Genomic DNA, 18,141 nt, shown 5'->3' on the forward strand with positions numbered 1-18,141 from the left:
AGCAGCACTCAATAAGCCACTGTCCAAATAGATCATGCCATTTAAAAAGACAGTAAGACCTGAGTGTCATGGTTTGATTTTATATTTTTACTTAAAAGTTTTGAGTTCTGTCTTATTCCCTATCGTTGCCTGTTTTCTGTTTTCTTAGTTTAGTCTTTTGTATTTCCTGTTTTATTTTGTAAAGTCTTCTCCCTGTTTCTCTCTGTGCTTCTTCAGTGTTCCATGTTTTACTTTGTAGTTCACAGTGTCGTCTGATTTCCTGCCTCTCTTTGTTTCCCTCCTGTCTTGATCACCCTGATTAGTCTCACCTGTCTCATTAGTCTCACCTGTGTCTGATTACCCCATGTCTATTAAGTCTCTGTTTCGTACCCTCTCTGTCAGTTCATTGTGTGTCTTTTGTAGCCTGTTGGTGTAGTTTTTTTTTTAGTATATATATGTATGTTGCTGTGTTTCCAGTGATTCCTCCTGGCTTCCTGTTTTTCTTCTTTTTGATTTGTTGGATAAAGTTCGAGTAAGTTTTTGTTAAAATAAACCTTTTTTTTTTTCTGCACTTGGGTCCTCCTCTGTGTTTGTCAACACCCAAGCGTAATACTGCGTAAGTATCAAGGGGACTACATTTGGTTGGTTTTGTTCCTTTTTTAAACAGAACCTTTGTGGTAACCAGAGGTAACCGCTAATCCTTTACCGTTTTATGTTACTTGTGGTAATCCGTTATTTTCTCTCTTGGTACCATTATTTAAGGTCATAGTCTTACTTCCTATAGGTAGGCAAAGGACACAGTTAGTTTTGATGTTTTTCATTCACTTATCTAACTACTGCAACCCCTTTCTTTTCGGAATCACTCATGAATCTATCTCCCTCATTCAACTGGAATTATCAAAACTCAGTCATATTTTGCCTCTAATTACCACTGCAAATCCAAAAAGGACTCAATGTGTACAACAAGTCATTTGAATTTTCCAGACGTACAGTATATTCACCCACAAAGTGATGCAGAAATGTACAGAGGTAAAGGCTAATGGTAATCAAATTGCATTATCTACCATATTGCACCCTTGCAGATTTATTGACTGTGAACATATTCAAAAACAATTTAAGTTTAAATCGGCTCAGCTACAAGACTGCAGGATGAATATTGATTCAATCGTTGGTAGACGGCAGCACAGGAAACTGACAGTGAGGGACAAACTGTATTGCAGATCAGTGTTTTAACTCTCTTCCTCTCTTGTGGACACATAACATGAAAATAATTATGTGCTGTGTTGATATGGGATAAATGCAAATAAACTATGCAGTCACAACAATTGCATAATACATTTCATTATTCTTGATGACATTAAATTGTTGAATGAATTTTTCAATATCTGCACTAAAACTCCCTAATTGATACCTTTTGGCAGTGTGAGCACAAACGTTGTTTTTTTTTTTCTACCATTTGAAGGCTTTCTGTTGATGAAGCATTAACAGTGGGAAACATTTTAGATAATGAGGTATGAGAAATACTATTAGCAGTAAGGCACGTTTTAAAATAGAACAAAAACAACAAAATAAGATCTAGCCTGAAGTGATAATTAAAGCTTAAAAAGATGACTACTGGAAAAAATGCCATCCTATAAGATAACTTTTGGCCTAAAGAGAAACTCCATTTATTAGTTCAAAATATGCTGTCGACTTGAATATTATATAAAAAGACAATGACACTATTGTATTATCAAATCTTCAACTGATGTAGATACAAGCAGCATAAGCAGGACATTTAGGATCAGCATATATAACGGCATCTCACTGGTGCTTACCGTTGTTTGAATAGTGTCAAGAAAACAAAAAAAGTATGAAATCCTGTACTTCGATAAGCATCCGTTTTAGACCTGGATATTGTATCTCTAAAAATCGTTAGATTCATTTCTCCTTCCCTGTTGTTGTTGACTACACTGATATCAGAGGTCCTGCAGCTTCTTGATTTTGAGTGGGCACTGAAGGAGCAGTGTTCCAAAATATTAACTATTTTCGACTGAAAGCGCACTGACAACAAACAGGCGAGCTATGCCGAAACCTAGAAAACATGGAAATTCAACTGGGACTTTCCTGCAAAAAACAGTGTAAGTGGACATGTCCATAATTAGACGGGGGGGGGGGGGGGGGGAATTACTAAAAGGTACAGAAAATGTGTTAGACAGATGTCATTAGCTCAGAATGTATTTGGTCTTGAAACACATGATTTTGAATCATTTTTAGGTCTTTATCAAAGACGGTGTGAAAACTATGTTTGTACTAGATAATAACTTCTAAAGTTATGTCTAGAAAACAAACATCCATCCTTCCATATCCATACCGTAGAGCCGGGCTCCACAGTTAAGGGGAGGTTAAACATGTTAAAAGGGTTAAAGGTGATTATTCTCTTGATATGTAGGTCTCTAGAAAGCAACACTTACTGCTTCAAAATGAGGGTCACATTATGATGTGAAACCTTTCATCTTTTACCCTCCATTAACCATCTCCCATGGATGTATTGATTCTTGCCTGTGGCCATGATGATAATTATCATGATGATTAATGAATTACATGAAAAATACTGAGACAGCAACATGCAGCCGTGTCAAGTCATAACCGTTGTTCACGGGGCTTAAAGAGGCATACAACCTGATTTTGAAATGTCTCTTTGCATTTATCTATTGTTCTATAAGGTCCACCCAGCCTCTCCATAAACCTGTTTCACCAAAAAAATGGGCACAATACTGTGGAAGTATCATTGGTATTCCTTCAATTAACGTAACCATTTTTTTTTCTCATTTTATATCCTACTGCTCTCTCCATTACTCCTGTTCAAATCGCCCTCTTTTCAATCCCTTCTTAATCAATTCAATAAGTTTAAAATGATCAGCTCATGCAAAGGGAAGTCATGACCAGCAGTCTTACTCACTAACTGATGTCTACAAAAAAAAAGCAGATGAAAGTCGCCTGTGGCTCCCAGAGGCCAAATCATTGATCATTATGATCAGAACACTATGATACCTTGTAGTTGATAGTTGAGGATGAAGCAGGTCTTCCAAAAAGTGTCATTTACTTGTGAATATATTACTCTTGAAGACCCAATCGTTTAATACCTTGTTCTGAATCATCCAGCTGATATGACAGGTTAAAAGCTGATCACATTTAGTTCTGCAGGGGTTCTGTGTGCTTAAGATGCTATCTGCAATGCAGTGAGGAGAGGACTATCTTATCAACAGTCATTTGTGTTTTTTAACAAGAGCATGATACTTTCTGCTTCCCAAATGATTCCTTCTTCACTTCCCCTACAGTCTATCTTTCATCGCCTATCTCTCCATCAGCATGCTTAACCCTCAGGGGACGTGGTTTGCAAAAAGAGTGGAGCTGACTGGAGAGAAGACAGAGGGCAGGAGGGAGGAAAGAGAAGACTAAAGAGGTGAGAGTTCTTAACAACCCTCCAGGAACCATTGTTTTCCTTTATGAAGGTGAGTGTGTGCCTGTGTTGCTGGCAGTATAGGGTTTCCTATAGCAATAGTGTCCCACACAAAGGGTTAAGTCAAAGAATTAAATCTCTCAGGAAAGCATAACAAGAACACATTCTGTTTATTTGATGGATAGCCCCTTGAGATGATCCATCTCGTTTTCAAGGGGGTCCAATACTAGAAAACAAGGTTAAAGTAAAGGGAGTTTATTGTTCTATTTTTATATTATATTGTTATATGTTATATTTATAGGTAGATTGTTCCAGTCCAAAGGAGCTTTATACTTAAATGCCCATCTGCCGATTTCTTTGTTGGTTTTGGGTAAAAGAAAAAAAGGCTGCAGGGTATGTCTTAAAGAGTATAAGGAATTGCATGGTCTTAAATATTGTTTTGAATAAAAGGGAACATTGAAGTGGAAACATCTGAAGATAAATTGGAGCCAATGGCAATGTCTCCTTGAATTCAGGGGTAACTAGTTCAAGGTTTCGTAGATGGAGCAGTGATGAGTTGGATAGAGGCAACTTAAAATAAATCTGCGGAGGCTATTGTCACTAACATTGAGAGGTTGAAGATTTGTTTCAAATGTATTCTGATGTTGCCATAATCCAGTATTGGTAATAACATCTGCATAACAATTATTTTCCTCATCTGTAAGGTAAAGCAATTTATAGATTAATAGAATATGTAAGTTCTGACTTAATTTGTTTGTTATGAATTCAATGAGTTGGTAAAAAGAGAGTTGAATCAATCCAAAAGCCAATGTATTTAAAAGAGGAGACATGTTCAAGGGACGATCCATCATTAAAAGAAATAGTCACATCTGGAGTTTCTCTTTGGCCTGGTATGGTACAGAGCAACATATACCGTGATTTATTTTTGTTTAGCAATAGTTTGTTGTTATAAAGCCAGTTCTGAACAAGGTCAAACTCATTTTGTAGTGATCTTTCAATTAAGAATTTTTCAGTATTGGATGTATAGATTAATGTCGTCAGCATATAAATTAACTTGACTGTCCGAACTAATTTTAGGAAGGTCATTAATACAGATGGAGAAAGGGAGTGGTCCCAGGGATGAGCCTTGAGGCACACTCTTCTCAACAGTCAGTAATTAGATAAGTGTCCATTAAAGCTGACACGCTGGTGAATAGAATTTATTATTGGTATTGGGCGATAGTTGTTAATGTCATCTGGGTATTTTTATTTGATTTTTTTCCAAAAATGTTTTGGATTGTGCATGTTTTCTGCAAGATGTTTTTGGTAAAAGTCTGATTTTAGAATTACGTGTTTGTGTTTTAAATAAGTTCCTTAAAGATCTGTAGTTGTCCCAGTCTGCAGGGTCCTTGTTTTGTCTGTATGTCTTCAAAGTTTTTTCCCGTTGTTTGATGAGAGGGAGAGTAATCGAGAGGCTTGTACAGTAATTGAAGTCTAAACTATTCCACAGAGTAGCACATGTGTAGCTGTTACTATAGGACATCAGAGAATAATTTCAGAATGCAGTGCTTGATTTACCCTATTTGTGTTTTTGTAATCATTGCTCCTGTCGAGGGTAACTTTGCATCAGTAACAAAATCTGGTTTGCTGTTCAGCTTAGTATCTTTTATCACATGATTTAAATGAGTCAAAGACTAACTTGGCTACAGTAGAGACAATAATTCAAGGTTTCCACTCACATTGGCAGGATTTCCATTTGGTAGTGAGATGCCAGTTGCTACTACACATAAAACATATTTTGACTTTTTTCCCCAAGTGATTGTAAAAATTCCATTCTATAGAAAAAAAGCTAGAAGAGAAAAGGAGCCTATATGAAAGCACTGCAGGCATCACGCATAGTCCCTCAAAGGCATTAGGACTTAAGTATAAAAGGAGCAGTAGAAAAGGTGTGTGTATATGTGTGTGTGTTCTTAAACATCCAATTTCATTAAGTGCTATTAGCTGGACACTGCTTTCTCATCTGAAGTACAGGAAGGAGAAGAACATAGATTATTGGCCGAAGAGCCCCTGCAGACAGTCATACACTTTATATAACTGGTAGTTAATAGGTGGGTGCTTATTATGATTCAGGGATGGGAGTATGGTTACACTGTTATGGGGAAACCCATGAGGCAAACAGAAGCAGTTGGTGACACGTGCCTTGACAATTGTCTAGAGCAATTAAGAAAAAAGTAAAAACACAAGGTAGCATTGGCTGAATTTTTTTATTTTTAAAATATATTGATAAAACGGTTCAGCATCATTTATATAAATATTTAGATTTTTGAGTCTTGAGTATTCTCACCTGACATGGCACGATCAATTTCAAATGCGCACTGGTCTCAAACCATTCAATTCATTTTTCATTTACAAAGAGCAATATCCACAAGTTTAGTCCAGAATGACTCAACCTACAAAACATGAGACATACCTGTAACAGTACGCTGATAAGTCAACAACAGAATTATATCTGGATGAATTATAAACGCCTATAAATATTGCATCTGCTCACAGATTTGCCTGGTTCCCAGGATTCCAGCATTGTTTCTTTAAAACAAGGAAAGGAAAGAAACATCACATCAGTCACTTTCATGTGTGGACTCATGTTCAAAATAGTTATTAGAAAAACAAGACCTTTGTTGTTGCTCATTTAACTGACTTAGTCTCATTATGATGCTATTCGTTCCTCCTTGTTAAAACTATCATATCCATCAGTTGAGCATCTGCTGACTCCTAATCACCACTTAGAGAAAATATGCTGGCAATCCTCTTTTTTCTACACAAGAACTCTGATGTAGGCCATAATAGCATATGTCATTTTAAAATTGCATTAATAAGGAGTAGAATTCAATCTTTGACCTAGTATGCAGGAAATTCTAAATGTTTCCTAACTATTTTAATTATTAATTAATTAATTTCTAATTTATTTAAGCGTTCTGGTCTTTTATTTTGCATCTGTCTGGTACACACACATCCTGGATACTTGGTAACTGTGTTAACAGCCGAGTTAAATATATACTCCAGTCTTGGGAGTTTCCAGGGGGCAATTTGTACACAATAATTACGTTTATTGGAAACGACCATCAATCTGTGTTTACAGATCTCTCTCCACCTCTGTCCTTGATAATTAAGTTGATATCACAGTTTTAGCTGCTTTCATGGTATCTCCGTTAGTGAGAAAAGTCCATGGCAGCCATGAGCACTATCTGAAGTGGCACTCATGGAGGGCTGGTTAGTTAGTTGGGACCAGTTTGGGAGGGGCAATGGAGTTTGAGTTCTAATTGTTAGTAAGAAAAGAACTAACATAAACTTTTCAGAGAATATGGGACCAGTAGAAGAAAGAGAAAGCATGCAGGTTTAACTGAGTTATAATTTGTCCCTACTGGAGCAAGATTTGTTGACGGATCGGGTCAATGGACATATTGATGGAAAGTACATGATGTGTGATGTGATCCACATTTTTGTTTCAAACTATTTAGCAGACGTAGCCCTTTGAGAGAAATCTACCTGATTTTTAATAATAAATGTGGCCCAACACAATTAAATTATATAAACATAATCAACCACGTTTGTTGTGTGATGACACTGCAAAGCCCTTAGAGTTACAAAAGTGTTGTAACTGTTGTAGAATTCTCTTCTCAGTAGAAATGCAGCGTTCAATGTGTTCAATAATGAATTTCCCTAGTTCTGAAGTTACAAGAAGATGCGCAGTGCTTGTCACTTTCATGCTGAATAATAAAGTAAAGTGAAATGCCACGTCAGGATCATTGCCAATCAGAATGACATCAACACTGACATTTTAAAATGCCACAAATGTGTCCCACTTTGACACATTAGCTGTGTAATTATTGTCAAACTTCTGGTTTGAACACCCATTTCCAAATGTGCCTGCGTAGAATGCCGCTCCCTTTGTGTTTCCATTTCAGTGTCGGTGCCTTTTTTTAAGTCTCAATCCTTCCCTCTGAATGTTGCCTAATTGCAACCTCAGCTCATTACACCATCTTTTTCTTTTTTTACTCTTTGTTTTCCTCATCAAAATTAACGACATGAAGGAAAATGGAAAGACCTTAAAAGGAATTGCTGCATTTTTTATTTATTTTTTGCTTTGCAGTGTCAGCTGTTTACTTTTCCTATCAACACACACAGGCACACACACACACTCAAATTGTCATCCAATTATGTATTACAACTGCTATTCTAATTATGCAATAGTTCTTTGTGATTTAAAAAAAAAAGCTTCTAATAAATTACACTGAGCTTTGACATTTTTTGGTCTTATTGAAAATCTGCTGGAGACTAGCTCAGAGAAAGAAGTCCCCAATTTTGATTAAGATCTATCAGGCAACTCACAATTATTTTAGCATGGAAAGATTTGAAAAAGGTTTTTCTGACAATGTGCTGCTACTCTCCTTGTTTGGCATCTGCCTTGCAGAAGAAGTGGCAGGCATATAAAAGAACTATACTTCAATAATCAATCTTCTTTATAATGTTCTTGTTAGCTTTGATGTTCTCGTTCTCCCCAAGAGACATCAGTATTAATTTCAGTCAGTTTATAACTAGCTTCTCAGCCTAGCTTTAATTCATTTGTCAAAGTTGACGTTTGGTTCAACAGGAAATGAAAAGCAGTCATCAATGTAATGTAATCCCATTTACTTTCTCTCCTAGCCCGGCCCATCTCATTATCTGAAGGTACCCAACATTTTCTGACATGCTGGCTTTTATAAATAAAGTTTTAAGTTGTTCGAAGCTCCAAGTCGAACAGCACAAAGATGAGGAAAAAATATAGATTAAAACACAGAAAAACAAACCATTTTTACAAACTGTCGGCTCGTCTCCTGGGATGTTTGACATTTTAAAGTGCAATCCATAAGTGTGAGTGTAGCCTATCTGTTACTTAGTTATGGATGCTTCTGTTACTCTGCCTGTATTGTTGCACCTGCTCCCAAGTGTATCTGCCCACCGGCTAGCTTTATGACCCTCTGCCCGACACGTCTTCTGCCTTACCCCATTGGATTTGTTTGCTAATACGGACAGCTCCCCAGTGCAGAAAGGCTTCAAATCTCCTGCGTTCTACTCTGTGGTTCACCTGAACAAAGTGAAAGAAACTGCCAGTGAATCACAGAGCTGGAAACTGCAGCTGATCTTTGCGTTACACGCTTTCTAAACGTGGTTTACAAAAGACAAATGCTACCATATCAGTTTTCAGTGGGCTTGTCATGAAGTAACGTTCACAAGTTTATGTTCACTGCAATATGAACTTTATTGACTTTGTTTCCAAACATTTCCTATATATCATTGGTATGTCAGGCTTTGAGTCTGTGCTTTATATGATCATTGTGGTGGTCATACCTTCTTTGCTTTTAGGTCTTGCAGGTTCATTTGGAGTTTACACTTGGCAGGTAGCACCGGGCTCCAATACTCTCTTTCATTATGACACCAACTGCCTTATTCCAGTTCAAGGGGTTCTGCTTTTTCTGCCTTTACTGAACACCCCACATGCTCATACACTTATACGACGGAATTTAGGGACATCCACACCTCATCTCATTTGCTATTTAGAGCACCCTTTGTCACTTGCTGCAGTACAACCATAAAGCGTGCTCCCTTCATAATGGGTTAAACCTTTTTAAATACATTTTCTTTAAATGCAAAGCATGTAAAACCCTCCGCCAGGGGTCTCTCACTCAAAATAATAACAAAAGATGACATTGAGGCTGGCATGGAGTCATTGAAGTGATTCTCTCTGCTACTTCTGCTAATCTCGGTGTCTCTAGTAAGGCTGCAGACTGTCTTGAAAACTGATGTGGACTCTCGAAAAGAAAAACATCATTCTCAATAGAAAATTGCATTTGCTCTAACGGTATCAGGGTGACAGACGACTCAAACACTGCCTATATCCAACTGGGAACACAAGGAGTAGATGGAGAAAAGGAGAAAGGCAGAGTTCATTACAATGAAGTACATGTATTCACAAGTTGCTTGTTATTCAAAGAGATTACATGTGTTCTTTGTATTTCTAGTTCTATCAAGCATGTATTGATGTCAATTTATTTTTCCACATTTGGATTTACTGTATGTAAGACATTTATCAGAGGTATTACTTTGAGTGCAGATCAGGGGCAAAAGTAATCTATTCGCAATTTCAAATATCTACTATACAAATGTAGCCTCCAAATGATTTGACCTACAGGGTATGTCAGTATTTCTTGTACACTTTCAGAATGTTCATAAAGTTTTTGTAAAACAAGCGTCACGAAAAAAGAAATGTTGAGGAGAGGTGTACTGATCGAACTTTTAAAGTCCCAATCTGCAGATACCAAGTAGTACCAACCAATGCAAGTATTAAATAAGTAAAGTGTTTTCCTCACTGTGGTGATGAGACTAATTGCAAAGTACTGTATGGCATACAACTCGAGCAACAAGAGGAAAATGTCAACTCTTTATTTTGTTGAACCTCGTCATTTTCCATGGCATTCTTCGTGAGATGCTTGATTACATTGTTACATTTTGCAATACTAGCACCATCCATTGATCCATTACATGTGCTATTATAAGCAAAACGTTGGAGAAATTTATGTTGAATTCACGAAGGGTGATATACCTCAAGCTTCTGTTGTTAGCTTACTCCATGCTATGATGGCTCGTCCTGGCAAAATGCAAAGTCCTGCTGGTGCAATGATTACACATGATGTAGCTTACACATGTGATAAGAGAGTAGTCTAGAACTGACTTTTATATGGATTGGCTCTTTAGCAAAGAAACCTGCTCTAGCTACTTAAGTCAGCATCAGACTGATATAAACTCCAGTGTAAGACAAGTACAGTGTGGACAATCTTTAGCTCTTATTTTAGGCACCAATAGCCTTTATTGTATTTTACATACAAATTGTTCTACAACTGAGAACAAATCACTCTGATTAGTGGCTGCTGTGTTCAATATGACAAAAGCAGAATTCAATACATGAATTTCCCACAGCAAAACGAAAAATTAAATCTTAAATTGTTGTCTCAAAAGAAAAGAACCATAACACAATAAATAATTGAATATTCTATTATTCTGTTGGCCCTATACATCTTCATGAACTGTTGACGTTCTGTATTGGTCAGCATCTGCAAATAATGTATTCGGAAAGCTAGCAGAGTTAATTAAACAAAAAGACATCCAATTACATGGACCATCAACTTTAGTGAATCAGGAATGTACTCTTATTTATTTATTTTTAGTGTGTGTGTGCGTGTGTTCATGTCAAAGACAAACAGTTAATGTACTTGTGTTTTGGCCTATGTCCATGTCTGCTAACAGTAGTGAACATAATGAACACAGTGAGGACTAGAAAAAGGATCGAGAGTCGAGTGTGTGTGGCCCATTATCTTTCAATTGAATTCTGTTTTAATTTCAGATTTTATAATTACCATTACTCCGTTTACTGGAGATTCCTTCCTAGTTATTCCTTGAATGTGTTATTTTCATCAAGTCACTTTGCTTGATTTTCTGCCAGCATGGATAAAACACAAGATATTAATTAAAAATGTGTGGAGGTATTCTTCCTTGTGTGTGTGTGTGCGTCTTCTCGTGTGCATGTGTGTGATAACAGTAGTGTTTATATTAGTGTTCTAGATTTCCAATGTCTGATGATGATTGAAATATGTCATGTTGTTTAAAGGTGTGATATTAAATTGTAAATTATCGAACAATATACAGTTTCACGACAAGTGTTACATTTTTCTGAGAAAATACCTTGCACAATTAATTGTGCAATATGCGAAAACATAAAAGCATTCCATTCTACACTCCACAAAAATATATACGCAACACTTTTGTTTTTGCTCCCATTTGTCATGAGATGGACTCAAAGATCTAAAATTCATTCCAGATACACAATATTACCATTTCTCTCAAACATTGTTCATAAATCTGTCTAAATGTGTGATAGTGAGCACTTTTGCTTTGCTGAGACAATCCATCCCACCTCACAGGTGTGCCACATCAAGATGCTCATCAGACACCATGATTAGTGCATAGGTGTACCTTAGACTGTCCACAATAAAAGGCCACCCTGAAATGTGCAGTTTTTGCTTTATTGAGGGTCTGGGGACTCAGAACCAGTCAGTATCTGGTGTGACCACCATTTGCCTCATGCAGTGCAACACATCTTCTTCGCATAGAGTTTATCAGATTGTCAATTGTGGCCTGTGGAATGTTGGTCCACTCCTCTTCAATGGCTGTGCGAAGTTGCTGGATATTAGTGGGAACTGGTACGCGCTGTCGTATACGCCGGTCAAGCACATCCCAAACATGCTCAATGGGTGACATGTCCGGTGAGTATGCTGGCCATGCAAGAACTGGGACATTTTCAGCTTCCAAGAATTGTGTACAGATCCTTGCAACATGGGGCCGTGCATTATCTTGCTGAAACATGAGGTGATGTTCATGGATGTATGGCACAACAATGGGCCTCAGGATCTCATCACGGTATCTCTGTGCATTCAAAATGCCATCAATAAAATGCACCTGTGTTCTTCGTCCATAACAGATGCCTGCCCATACCATAACCCCACCACCACCATGGGCCACTCGATCCACAACATTGACATCAGCAAAGCGCTCACCCACACGACGCCACACACGCTGTCTGCCATCTGCCCTGAACAATGTAAACCGAGATTCATCCGTGAAGAGAACACCTCTCCAACGTGCCAGACGCCATCGAATGTGAGCATTTGCCCACTCAAGTCTGTTACGGCGACGATCTGGAGTCAGGTTAAGACCCCGATGAGGACGACGAGCATGCAGTTGAGCTTCCCTGAGACGGTTTCTGACAGTTTGTGCAGAAATTCTTTGGTTATGCAAACCAATTGTTTCAGCAGCTGTCTGAGTAGCTGGTCTCAGACGATCTTGGAGGTGAACCTGCTGGATGTGGAGGTCCTGGGCTGGTGTGGTTACACGTGGTCTGCGGTTGTGAGGCCGGTTGGATGTACTGCCATATTCTCTGAAACGCCTTTGGAGACGGCTTATGGTGGAGAAATGAACATTCAATGCCCGAGCAACAGATCTGGTTGACATTCCTGCTGTCAGCATGCCAATTGCACGCTCCCTCAATGCTTGCGCCATCTGTGGCATTTTGCTGTGAGACAAAACTGCACATTTCAGAGTGGCCTTTTATTGTGGGCAGTATAAGGTACACCTGTGCACTAATCATGGTGTCTGATGAGCATCTTGATGTGGCACACCTGTGAGGTGGGATGGATTATCTCAGCAAAGCAAAAGTGCTCACTATCACACATTTAGACAGATTTGTGAACAATGTTTGAGAGAAATGGTAATATTGTGTATCTGGAATGAATTTTAGATCTTTGAGTCCATCTCATGACAAATGGGAGCAAAAACAAAAGTGTTGCGTTTATATTTTTGTTGAGTGTATATTGTTTTTGATATCTTCCCAATATTGGAAATAGTACTTGCAACATAAAATGTTATTGTTTAAAAGCCCATAAAAAATCCTTTTAAAGACCCATGAAAAAAATGAGTAGTTAAAAAAGCTAACTGACAACAGTACCCTCTTGAGGAGTATATGCAGCCTGCTAAATGCACATTTGTGATTGTTTCATTCATCCTTCCATTGATTCTTCTCAAGCAATCTCTCTCTCTCTCTCTCTCTCTCTCTCTCTCTCTCTCTCTGTCACTCTGATTCGTTGCCCTGTTACCTCTCCCTCCCTTGTCTTTCAACAAACCAACAACCCCCCCCCCCCAATCCCTCGTCCTCCCTACCCTTTCCTCCTCTCCCTCTCTCTCATTCATCATGGTAAGCTCCAGTGACAGGGGAGCACTGCTCGTTGGCAGTCCGCTTAGTAGAGCCTGACGCATACAGCCTTGAAGACAGCCTTGCAAAATATAAGTGAGAGAGGATGGGAAAGAGGTATTGGACATTATGTAAATGAGGGAGGTGAAACAAAAGAGAATGAGAGCAGAAAGAAAGACAAAGAGGTCACATGTTCTCCCAGAGGAGCTGTCATTGGCCAATACATATCAGCGTGTATGTACAATACGTGTGTGTTTCCAGGGTGACCTTGGGAACTATGGCTTTCTGTCTTGGTGTGTGGTTTTGTAAAGCTGGATATGTCAGCAACTGTAGAGCAAGGAAACCTAGAGATTGTATTGTAGTTTATAGAGCAGGTCACCTTATGTCACATGTATATTTCTGCTGACATTAGAGTTGTACTTTTCATGCATGCTCAGTTTGCCCACTTTGAGAGACAACCTATGAGCATCTCATGATTTGCTTCTTTCCAACTCATGATAAATCATCAAAAAAACAACGTATCTCCTGACGTTTATTCGGTATGACTGTGATGTCCTTTCTGTTCCAGTGTACTTCACGTTTTGTGTTTTGGAAACTTAAATTTGAACTTTTATAGATTTTTTTATATAATGGATGATGCTGTGAGGATTTTTTTTTATTTTCGTGACGTGAAAGCTGAATATTGTATTGGATTCTTAAAGAAACTTAGAAAATGTTTACGCGCCTTCTTTTTCATTGTGAGTGGCAGGTCATACTGTTCATCGAATTAGAACGACAACAACACAAAGCTTTTAGCTTTAATCCTTGAAAAGAAAAACCGTTCAAGTTACTGAGAGTTAATATTCCTCATAATGTATATATGTATCCTGAATTTCTTCATGAGTGGTTTTCCTACACACATACTCCACAAGTTCAAAGCTCTTTCATGCATCTCTAAAATATGATTACTCTTGGGAAATTTAATAATCATCCTTTTTTGGAATTACATTTATGTAATCCTCCTCTGTTTAATGAATTACTTTCAGATCATGTACAGTAGTTGCATTCAGTGGGAAATTGATGTCAGTGTATACAAAAAAAGGCTAGTTATCTCTTCATTTGCCAGCTTTGGTAGTAAAATCAAGAAGGAATATTAATCATTTTCAGCTAGCAAACAGAGAGCGAGAAAACAGAAAACACGTGTGTCAGCCTTGTGTCGTACTGCTGTGACACTGTACATACACATGCAAGAAAAACACCCTGAACCTCTTTTTTTCCAAATAGTTTTAAATATGGCTTGTGATTCTTGAAGAAGTCATCGTGTCATTTTTTGAATGTTCATAGTAAGAAACAGGCCTTCTGTGATTATTGTTGTTGTTATTTGCAATTATTCAAATGTCATCAGTGGACCAAGTAACAGTAACGTGAACACAGTCTTTTTTTTTTTAGAAGTACGATGTGGTGTTGAGCAAGATTAGCTGTCAATGATCACAGAGAGAGGGAGAGTAGCGGGAGAGAGGTAGAAAAAGATGAATGGAAATAAGGGATACTAGCAAGATAAAAGTGGAGAAAGGAGGATCGAAAAAGAGGACAGAGCAAATGATGAAGAGAACAGGGATCATTTGTCATGGAAGAAAGGAACGGGTGGAGACTATAACGACCAAAGGCTTGGTGGAGAGGGAATTGGGGATTCTTGCAAGCGAAGGATTGATTGACAAAAAGCATGAGTGCGGGTGACAGAATTAGAAGGAAGGAAGGAGCAGAGATCATGTAAGATGTATAAAAAAACCACACTAATCAAAAGTGAGGGATGGAAGTAAAAAAAAAATGAATTCACGCTAGGCTGCAGAGGGGGATGGGCAGATGTTGCGAGATAGCCCCAAGCAAAATGAAATTGCAGTTTCTGTTTGTGAAGGTAGAGAATATTGGAAAGGTGTGGGCTGAAGAGTAATAAAAGGTCGAGAAAGACAGATGAAGTGTTGGAGAAGTTGGTGAAATTCTGATCAACTATTCAAATCCAGAAAAAACAAACGTAAAAAAATTTGCACACATACAGTATAAATAAAAATATCAATGTTGTTTTATATGCATTCTTGATCAATGCAAATATTAATCTCTATTGGCCCCCTTCCCTTCATAGGGATGATTGAATTATTGACATTTTGGATTTGTGTGTATGTAGGTGAGTGAGTTACATTTAACCAACTTTGCAGAGACCATTGACATGCAGATATTGAAAAATTAAGCGAACACAGAAGTCCAAAGTCATGCAGTTCATCAAGTATCTACTTGAGGCTGGCTGTAGAGCGCTGGAAGACAGCAGAAATTAAAGGTTTACAGCCTGGTAGAAAAAAAAAAAAACATAAATTGATCTGATTAGTTCATGTCTTGATTGACACACACTTTACAGGGTGTGGATGGGGGTGAGTTTTTTGAATAACTCATCTGTTTTGATTTTACAAAGGATAAGGGTTATTCACAAAAAGGCGCATATCTGCCCTGATTGACAGGAAACACAAACTAATGGTTTGTCAGTTGAAACATAATTTCCAGCGTGGTGAACCCCATCAATGGGACTCCAAAGCCCCAGTAACGAGGCTTTGTCCGTTAATATGAGGACCAGCCTTTCTTCAAAAGTATTGCGCATATCCCTATTATGTAAGTCGTGACACATATTTGGTGAAGACTTGAATTGAGGTGAAGGTAGGTCTTCAGGAAATGAATACAACAGAATGTCCTTTTAATGGGAAAAAGATGGAACTTTTGCTTGCTTCTTCTTCCTTGCTTTGTGGGAGTTTAGGATCAATAATCCATCTTCCCATCCACTGGCCTACAACCTGAACAACACACGCGTACACACACAACACTTTGATCTGAAGAGTTGCTGAGACCGTTGACAAAAGAACTGTGTCAATGGTTCACTGAATCCATCTGTCCCCCTCTCCTCTCAATTCCCCCACATTTTCATTTTCTATAATTTGTAGCTCAGTAGAGCAAAATAACAAATGACCAACTACAAATGCAGCCAGGGGTAGTGCTTCCAAGCCCATACTTTGCAGGCAACATATCTGCAGGGAAGTAAAGTCTTCTAAAGTCTTCGCCTCTAGTTTTCTTGCTATACAGCCAATTCTTCAGGAGTCCCATGCAGAGAACAGCTTATGTGTACATACAGTAGAGAGCCAAACAGGCCACGTAATTGCTTTTAGACAACATGGTAGGTAAATAAATACGTCAAGTGAGATCGCATCTTTGGAAAAAGTGTTGTTGATGTAACTGTGATACTTTGTTAGACTACTGTAGACTGTAAGCAAGCAAACGTGCAACATTCATTACACATATTCAAGGCATGTTAAAATGCTAACACACTTTTCCAAATTGTGGTAGAATAGCTCTAATACAGTATATCAGAAAAGGCAGTTCATCAGAAAAAAATGAATCTGATGGTTTGAATGATGAGCCTCATTCTCTGATTTGAAGGAGTGTTTGTCAGGAAAGATTACTATGACCTGAAGTACCACCTCTTTTTTTTTTTTCTCGACACTGTGGTCAAAATCAAATTATTTGCATATTATCTGCAAATTGAAATTGAATGTCAGTTCCTTAAATAACAAAAACAACAAAAAGCAGCTGAGTAAGGATCTATACAAGTGGCTGCTACAAAAACAGCCTCACCTTATTTGTTGCTAATGCAAAACACAACACAAGAATATTGTTATGCACAGTTCACATACTTTGCAACTCAAACACAGTACATATAGCACATATTACCATACACAAATAAGATTTTGATTCACGAAGAAGATAAAAAAGACATCAAAGCCTAAAGAGTTACAAGATGTTTAATATTTATTAATAAAATTTAAAAGAGCAGTTCTACATCCAGTAGCGCAGTTCAGTATAAAATCATTACTTCACTATAAAGTCTTCTAACTGCTATCAAGACATGCCTGGCTTTTTATGGGGGGGAAATGCTATTTGACTAACTAGGAATGCTGATTTTATTAACTCAGTAGTGTGTTTTTGTTTTGTTATAGCTTGCTGTCTGTGTTTATATCTAATTATCCTGTTGTTTCCTCTTAAAAGTACTGTGCTCTGCACTTTTTTGTCTTTTTTTCCCACCAAATTAACAACATTAAACAACAATTATCCTTGACTGAATTATCTCAGAGAGAAATGCTAACATGAAGCAGCAATTGTTCTGTATCCAGACAAATATATCTTCGTGATTTTTGTGCAGAAAGGGATTGTAAAGGGAACAGAAGCTTCCAAACTCTGCCTCAAAAAAGCAGTTGATGTTAATAGAACACACTTCAGTGCACAACATTACAGCATTGACCACACAAGCAATAAACACACACACAAACCACCTGTCTTAGTATATTTGCACACATGCAAGAAAAACAAACAAATATACCTTTTAGGCCCAGTGCACTCCTACCTGTAAAATTGTAAAGTTTATATGACAACAGACCACACATACACACACAAACTTCTGGTTTATATGGTGACTTGATAAACTCAAGTCACAGAAGAGGAATTGCCTTGTTGCACCTGTCCAGTGCATTTTCACTTCACGCACACTGACCCATTTACACACTAAACATCCTACTTTAACCCACACATTACAACTATTTAACATAAATGTACATACCGACAAGCACATAACAAATTTCCAACATATGAGATCTCAGCCACATTATTCTAAACACACCATGTGGCAGCCAATTTCTCCGTCAGCTGACGTGTGCTGTTGTGTACCGAATAACAATGACTGGACAAATGAACAGATTTATAATAAGAGAGAGATGAAAGGGTGTAGAGTGTTAAAACATTTAAACAGCTGAGGCTAGATAGAAAATAAAATGACAAAAAATCTCGCAACATGGTCAAAGTGCCCTCTGAAGACTGAATCCAAGATCAGAAA

General features: G+C 37.9%; 1 protein-coding gene across 1 annotated transcript in view; it reads left to right on the top strand.

Moving 5' to 3' along the window:
- The first annotated feature begins 566 nt into the window (after window positions 1–566).
- mrps5 (mitochondrial ribosomal protein S5) overlaps window positions 567–18,141 on the top strand; it is a 95,579-nt gene continuing 78,004 nt past the window's right edge. Inside the window, exons 1-2 of the mRNA XM_079362376.1 lie at window positions 567–595; window positions 3,300–3,424. The gene's annotated coding sequence lies outside the window, so the exon portion shown is untranslated. The remainder of the gene's footprint in view (window positions 596–3,299; window positions 3,425–18,141) is intronic.

The sequence above is a fragment of the Symphodus melops genome, assembly GCF_947650265.1.
Source record: "Symphodus melops genome assembly, chromosome: 15".
NCBI lineage: Eukaryota > Metazoa > Chordata > Actinopteri > Labriformes > Labridae > Symphodus > Symphodus melops.